Source organism: Triticum aestivum, chromosome 2B (genome assembly GCF_018294505.1).
Source record: "Triticum aestivum cultivar Chinese Spring chromosome 2B, IWGSC CS RefSeq v2.1, whole genome shotgun sequence".
Lineage (NCBI taxonomy): Eukaryota > Viridiplantae > Streptophyta > Magnoliopsida > Poales > Poaceae > Triticum > Triticum aestivum.
In genome coordinates, this window is record NC_057798.1 from 249,197,273 (window position 1) to 249,205,213 (window position 7,941).

At 40.1% G+C, this 7,941-nt stretch overlaps 2 long non-coding RNA genes across 3 annotated transcripts; both read left to right on the forward strand.

Moving 5' to 3' along the window:
- Window positions 1-248: 248 nt before the first annotated feature.
- On the forward strand, window positions 249-2,031 carry LOC123041156 (uncharacterized). Of its 2 annotated transcripts, XR_006418388.1 has the most exons (6): window positions 249-588; window positions 667-871; window positions 943-1,058; window positions 1,168-1,325; window positions 1,416-1,565; window positions 1,898-2,031. It is a non-coding gene; the product is annotated as an uncharacterized lncRNA (long non-coding RNA). The 2 variants fall into 2 exon arrangements; XR_006418386.1 differs by lacking the exons at window positions 1,168-1,325; window positions 1,416-1,565; window positions 1,898-2,031 and having other exon boundaries at window positions 943-1,075.
- Window positions 2,032-2,144: 113 nt separating this feature from the next.
- On the forward strand, window positions 2,145-4,081 carry LOC123041157 (uncharacterized). The gene is made up of 3 exons (XR_006418389.1): window positions 2,145-2,839; window positions 2,936-3,192; window positions 3,515-4,081. It is a non-coding gene; the product is annotated as an uncharacterized lncRNA (long non-coding RNA).
- Window positions 4,082-7,941: the final 3,860 nt, after the last annotated feature.

The window sequence follows — 7,941 nt, forward strand, 5'->3', positions numbered from 1 at the left end:
CCACGCAAAAAAAGATTAGAATCATGGTTCTGCTGATTCTATAGGGGCCTCATGATGGTTTGTGTTCTTTTATTCAAATGGAAAAAAACAAGATTATTATTGTAACTGTTACAGTTGTACTAGCAAGATTATCCTAGAAGTTGTGTCAATTTTTCATCAATTGATAACACAGTAAGGTAGTGAATCATCTTTGTAGACTTTACCATGCCTAGATTGGTTGACTTGGATCATGTGTATGTCTTAAACTTTTAGAAAATTCTCACTTTTTAGGCTAAGCTCGTATTTGAAGATACAAGTTGAGGTGTGTCTTGGGATAGTGTGACTAAAAAACGAACCTTCAGTTTCTGCAATCAGAAGAAAAGTGAGTGATTTTTCAATGAAAACATAATACTTCTGAGCATAAGCATGATAAAGTGCAGCAACTGACTTGGCTTATTGTTTTGGAAATCGCAACCGGTACTCACCTAATTGTTTTTGAGACCACTGGTGTTGTTACTGCCTCCAGAAGCTGCAATCTAAAGCCTTCTATAAGAATATCATCACAGAGTAGATCAAAAAGTTGGAGCGGCGAGATAACAGTACTGATTGGTTAGTATTAACTTTATAAAATAAATTGATTATTTTGTCTCACATATATTGTTGCTAATGTGTTCATGCTTTCCTCAGATTTTGATATGCTGAAAATTTGCCAAAGTTGAGTCGCCAGGAACTTGAAGTAGCGTGTGAGGATTTTAGCAACTTAATTGGCTCAACTCCAGAGAATGTAGTCTACAAAGGAACAATGAAGGATGGACCTGAGGTTTCTTTCATATCATTATTCCCCCTTGAAGGTCACTGGACTAGCCAGCATGAGCTCTTTTACCAAAACAAGGTAGTTCATTTGTCTAAAATTGCGACTCCAAAACACCTCTTAATTCAAATAAAATGGGATGAACATTGTAGGTTATTGATATGGCAAGGTTGAATCATGAGAACATAGCAAAGTTTCTGGACTATTGCAGAGAGAGTGACCCATTCTCGAGGATGTTAGTCTTTGAGTACGCATCAAATGGGACCCCGTACGAGCACCTACACTGTAGATCTATCTCTTCAGTTTCGTTACGACAGACTAAATATTTGCATTTTCTGTGTGTTGTAGATTTGATCTCATTTGTTTTCTTCCTTTAGATGGGGAAGCGGCCCAATTCTCTTGGCTCAGATGAATGAAAATAGCCATCGTCATCGCCCAAAGTTTAAGGTATCTGCACACCGAGTCACGGCCTACTATCGCTATATCAGAGCTGAAATCCAATTCAGTATACGTTACAGAAGATTTTACCCCCAAGGTACTTACATGGTTTTTCTGTACAAACTGAACTTTGAAATCCACTTTAGACAATTGCTCATGACTTGACAGAAATCATTCTTATGAGCAGGCTGACGACATCGTCTACTGAAGCCCCACCGGCGATGTGACGAGAGAGCTCCAACCTGTACGTGGGTGTGGGGACGCAGATCCGCGTCGCCAGCCTACACAAGGCCATGGTCAATGCGCCGACGGAGGGTTCATCATCCGGCTTCGTCAGGTAACCAAAGTGATCCACCTTTCCTCTTTCTCATCAGATCTGTTTTATTGTGATATTGCATTTAAGTCAATCAGTTTTTATGATTCTTTTAGTGTTAAAGAAGATGGATTTTTACCTGAATAAATTGCGTGTATGGATATGTAGAGGATGAACTCAACAAGCGGATCTTTCAAGGTTAATTAGCTTTGCACATTTTATTAAATAGATGCAATGGCATATCACCTTTAGTATCATGCTTGCACTCACATGTTGTTCCAACAGCACCATAAATGCTGCCCAGAATTGCCAGGCCTTCAGCTTTCGCTATAAGTTCATATGCTGCTCATTTTCAGGTGACTTTCCATGCGATTTCTACTTCTAAAAATTAGAAAATACCTTCAGATCAAAGCAGTGGATTTGTAGATTTCTGGGTATTGTTGCCACTCCATCTCCATCCAGCTTACGGTCTTTGGTCACTGATTCTGAGGTACGACATTGTTATACTTTTATGTTAAACCCCATTTAGCTCGACACTGTTAACTAAGGGTAAGTGGTGGCTTTCTTTTTGGTGACAAGCATTGGGAATGGCTGAACAGGGGACGACCAGGATTACGATGAGGGCGAGACGTTGAAGCTGGCGTCGTCAACTGTGACCACAACCGCGACCGTAACATCGATCGTGAGAGTGAGGGGTCAGCCCTTGACATAGACCGTGTTGTCCCCTTGTGTTTCTGTCCAGCCGAGCTCCGGTTCCGGCAACTCCCATTCCAGCCGATCCCTTCCAGGAGCCTTCAGCTGAGCGAGCAACTTCCATTCCACCGAAGCAGACATCTAGAGGTTCCACTGCTTGGGCGGAAGCTTTGCTGGATTGATATGCATATGCATTTTTCATCCTCTCTTAATGTAGGCCATGAAAATAGGTCTCTTTCAGTTACCACATACTTTAGTTTTTTTCTACTTACTATCATCTCTACTTTCTTGTCAAATTAAGCAACTAATAAATGAATATGTGCATAGTCCTAGCATTTTTGCACTCAGTTATGGGGCCATATATATGTTAAACCAAGACTAAGTGTGCTCTGCTATTCGGCAACTTAATGCAGTCTCATGTGACCATTTCATTTCTAATGTTGCTTTTCTCTCTCCAGAGCGCTAATGATACTAAAATTGCATGAGTCCATGAAGCAAGCAATAATCTATCTCAAAAAATTGTGTCCAAGCATATAACGGTTCATTAATTTTCAAAATCTGACTATGGCTATGTAGCACGCTGAAAAGACAAGAGAATAATGCCTGTAAGCTTCTGACTATGAGTTTTGTGAGTTAGTAAAATTTTGTTCTCATGGATAACTGCAAATATGAGAAGTTTTTACATCTTTTTACTGATGTAGGCATATGTCCGAGCTATGCCGCCTCCCACCAAACTCGAGCTCGGCTCTCTCGCATGCAAGGCTAAGCTATCTCCACCGACTCCTTTTTCTGTCCGAGCTCCTCCCTACCCTGGCAAAACCAAATTCTACAATCTCCTTTTTTTGGCATTCTAAAACTTATGTCAGTTCACTATCATGGATAGATTAGTGATAATGAGGTTAGGATCACTACATTGGAGAGGATGAGAAGCTATACTGGCTACGATATGTTGCTTGAGGTATGGTTCTGGGACATGCTGCTATTCAAATTGCAGTTTCCTTATTTACTACTAGCCATTCCCACTAACATTGACAATACTTGGAGCATTTCCAACAATGGCAGTAGACACATGTGGCAACATTTCTGGGTAGATTTTGTCTATTTACTTTTTGTATCCTTTGAATTTGAATATTTTGTGCAAGATTTGAGTTTAAATCTGCTCAAATTAATCTTGTACATTCTGAATAAAATTAATGTTTTGTATCTTACTAAATTTTGTTTTGTAATGGAAGTATTTTTTTTCTTCAAATTCCCTAATGATTTTGGAATAATTTTTGCAGGCTTCCATTGTACAACATCAAGTTATACTGTTACACCGATAATAAACTTTTACCTATCAATAACCGCCTATTTACTCTTCGACGGACCAGCCTATAAATAAGCGAGCAACTGAGCTAGATGTTCATTGTCGAGTGCCCAAACCCAGGCTCGAAGTCAACTTAGGTCTGAGTTTTCTTAAATTGGCATTATGGAAGTTGAGTACCTTAATTATTCTCCATATTTGTGATATACTAAATGTTTTATCGTGATGTTCTTGCCTTTGTTGCATTTGAGCGGGGGAAAGAACATCAATTTTGCTTTTTACAGGGAAGACAAAGAAGTACGTTATTGATGGGATATGGACCCTGGCTTTTAGCGATGATCAATGTTGCAAGGCAACAGAGGCCATGGTTATTGAAGAGACGAAAGCTCTAGCAAAGTTCAGTTGGCAAATAATTGAAGCGATTGGATGAAATTAACATGCGAATGGCTTGCATTGTCCTTAGCTTTCCCACGAAACATTTTCTGATTCATGGCTCATGTTTAATAAATTTTCATCATCTTGATACCTTTATATGAAACCATAAAAAAAGATACATAAATATGCAATAATGCTTTTCTTCAGAAGTACAAGTGAAAAACATAGGTCAAAACGTGTTTGGATTGGAAAGGCAGAGTAGTCGATAAGGAAAGAAAACATGAGGATGCTAAAGGTATATGTTCGATACAACTGATGTTGAACCAGTAGAATATTTATTATACCTCGTTGCAACGCACGAGCTCTTTTGCTAGTTATGCACATGATTGCATAGAAAACTCAGCTAATGTATAAAAATGTCCATGCGAACCCCAAAAAATCCCAAAAATTGACACAACACTCGTGTTGTTCTATGTTGGCACCAGGAAAAAAATTGAAAGGATGAAGAGGCGATGAATATTGTTTTGTCCACAAAGGTGACACGTTTCCCTAATGGAACCGTGAGGCTTCTTTTGAGAAGCTCTGGTATGTGAGAAGATTATACCATAACATGCCTCAAATTGGACAATATTTTTTACCGCAGCATGTTGATGCCATTCCATGATAGCATGCCAAGGTTCATGAATTTCAGACGGGTTTTGTATTTACTAGAATTACAAAATCAAGTACCTCAACTTTTGCCAGAGAGCCGCGGTGCCTTGGTGTTCAAATTTCGTCCCCATTTCTTGCATGAGACATAAGCATAGACCCATGGACACATATATGATTTTACAACCCATGTTGTTGCACCGGAGCATGTGCATGTAGTTATATTTTGAATTGTGCACCTAAAATGGCTAGAAAACCAATTTAATGTATAAAATGTCCAAACGAACCCTAAATAATTCCAATTCTTTTACGACACACATATAGTTGCATGTTCACTACAGATAAAAGTTCTAGCAATTCAAACGTCCATTGCTGTTGTGACCCCATTATGTAATTCAAATCAAGATGAAAAATCAAGTAGATCCCACACAGTTTATTATCACCAACCATGTGAGATGCGGTACAAAATATCCTGGAGCACCGTCCGATGACACTTTGCATGCCAGTTTTTTCGCTAAAGTAATTCAAAATTTTCGACTTCCGCGGAAATATCTACCTCCGCGCCCCCCCCCTTACCAAAAGCCACATTTCCCCTATTTCCGCCTTCCTTTCCAAGTTGAAACCTTCACTCCTTGCTTGCAGCGCCGCCTCCTCGCCGGCGACCCTCCTTCACGCTGCTCGGCCTCGCCTATCCAGGCAGGTAATCCACACCTGACCCCCATCCCCCTCCTCCTTCCACATCCTACATGCCCCGACCGCCAGCGCGACACCTTTCACCCAAATTACTGACCCCTCCACCAAATAAGCCCCACCCTAAGCCATGGTGCACGCAGTATAGCCAGGATCTCAAGGAGCATTTGGCAGCGGAGAAGCAAATCACGGCCGCACACGCGGATGAGGTTGCGATGGCTGCCATTCGTGCCGACCCCCAGATCTTGCAGGAGCACCTCGCCGTCGAGGCCACCATCGATGCATCGCGCACCGACGCTGCGACGCGGTTGGCTGCTTTGAACGACAGTTCGTGACATTTTCTCGAGGCCACCCTTGGTGCGTTCGATGAAGACTACAAGGTGTTTTCTCAGCGTGGACGTGCTTACCTCATCTCGAGAGCCAACAGGTTCGTGCCCGGAGCAGCTCAGGCAACTCACCACTATGACGAGGGCACCCACGATGTGGAGGCCTCGCCCTCTTCCATGTCCAAGGAGCCAATCGTCATCGATATCTTCGACAATGAGGAGTAGCTTGTCTTATTAGCTCACTATAAGGACCCATGTTCAGTTTGCTAGCTAGTGCCTTTCCTTAACAAATTCAAGTGAATTCTGCTATCTACTTTTACAATACAATTGTTGCTCTAGTGTATGTGTTCTATATGTCGTGCAATGTGGTGCTCACTTATTAACTGTTTGGTTACTTAGTTGTCGTGTTCAGTTAACTGTTTGGTTCAATTCTGCAAATGTGATGTTCAATTCTTCATGGTGCAATTTTCTAAGTTGTCAAGCATGCTTGGTTTGGTTAACTATTTGATCTTCTAGTATGTTATACATTGTGCAATGTGGTGCTCAGTTAACGTTTGGTTCATCTTTTGTGGTGTTTAGTTAACTGTTTTGTTCAATTCTGCAATGCGATGTTCAATTGTTGAGGGTGCATTCTGTTATTGTATACCATGTGAGAAATAAATCAAATTTGGATGTACTAAATACATGAGAAACAAATACAATTGCTATATTTCCAAGTTGTTAAGCATGCTTGGTTTGGTTAACTGTCTGATCCTCTATTAGGAGTATGTTATATTGTGCAATGTGGTGCTCAGTTAACGTTTGGTTCATTTGTTGTGGTGTTTAGTTAACTGCTTGGTTCAATTCTGCAATGCGATGTTCAATTGTTGTGGCTGCATTCTATTGTATACCATGTGAGAAATAAATCGAATTTGGATGTACTAAATACATGAGAAACAAATACAATTGCTATGTTTCCAAGTTGTTAAGCATGCTTGGTTTGGTTAAGTGTCCGATCTTCTATTAGGAGTATGTTATATTATGCAATGTGGTGCTTAGTTAATGTTTGGTTCATTTGTTATGGTGTTTAGTTAACTCTTGGTTCAATTCTGCAATGCGATGTCTAATTGTCGTGGGTAGAATTTTGCATTGTTGTGCATGTGAGGAATGAATCAAACTTGGCTGCACTTAATACACGAGAAACATATACAAGTGATATATTTCCTAGTTCTTAATCATGCTTGGTTAGGATAATGGGTTTTCAATGTGGCTTGAATTAATCTGATGAATCTGCAATGTGCTTATTTTTCATTGACATATTTTACTGATAGCATGCGAAACCTAACTTAACCCGATGACTAACTACCTTATATGTGTTCGAGAGAAACAATGGGAAGCACTGAGGTTTACAATCGAGGTTAGCATATGCATGGACCGTTGTCTAATAGCAAATTATTGTGCGATTATAGGAACCATTCTAATATTTAGGTTTTTAACAATTTGGTCTTGCACATGTAGGTCCTGCTGCCAGAGGTTTTGACCCACTGTTCGACCCTTTTTGCATATGGGGAAATGAGTTGTCCATGAATATCAATCAAGTCAAGAAACTTAGAAAGATTTATAGGATAAAGAAATTCGCCAAAAAACAACAAAATATTTGTCTGCACAATGAAGAAAACATCATTTCAGTACAAGATCTGACTAACTATTATACCTTGCCTTTTTTTATTCCTTTGCCCCATTTCCAATATAGAGAAGATATTTATGCACATCCTTGTTTTCAGGCCTTTCCAAAGCAATTCACCGATGATTACCTCTCAAACCCACGGTTCAATATTGAAGTGTTCCTGAAGAGGACGAAGGATGGACGGTCAATCATCCACAGGCACTAGCCTAAAGTTGCAAAGACCTTTAACATGAATGAAGGCTCAATATTCGCCTTTCGCTTCAACAGTTTTCCAGATGAGATTCATCTGTCTATGATGCTAATTTTGAAAGGTTCTAGATGTTGCATGTGAAACTTGGCGCTGGTGCAGTTGTGTAATGGGTTAGCTGAGTGCTGAAGCTATGTCATGTTGTACTCGGATGTATTTCAATTATGAAATCCTGCTTCCTTAATATGGAAATGAATTATATTATGTGCTTAAAATGAATGTCGATTAGATTAAGAAACGGATTATTAATAATAGGGAAATTAGCCTGCTAATTGGCCAGTTAGCCTGCTAATTGGGTTTTTCTATTGCAAACGGTTATTGAGAAAAGACCGTGGGCGATGACCTCAGGCAACACACACAGTTTCTATGAATAAACCGTGTTGGACCATTGAACAAACACACACGCCATTCTCTTGAAAACAGGTTGCGTTAGGCCACCTTGCGCAAACGTT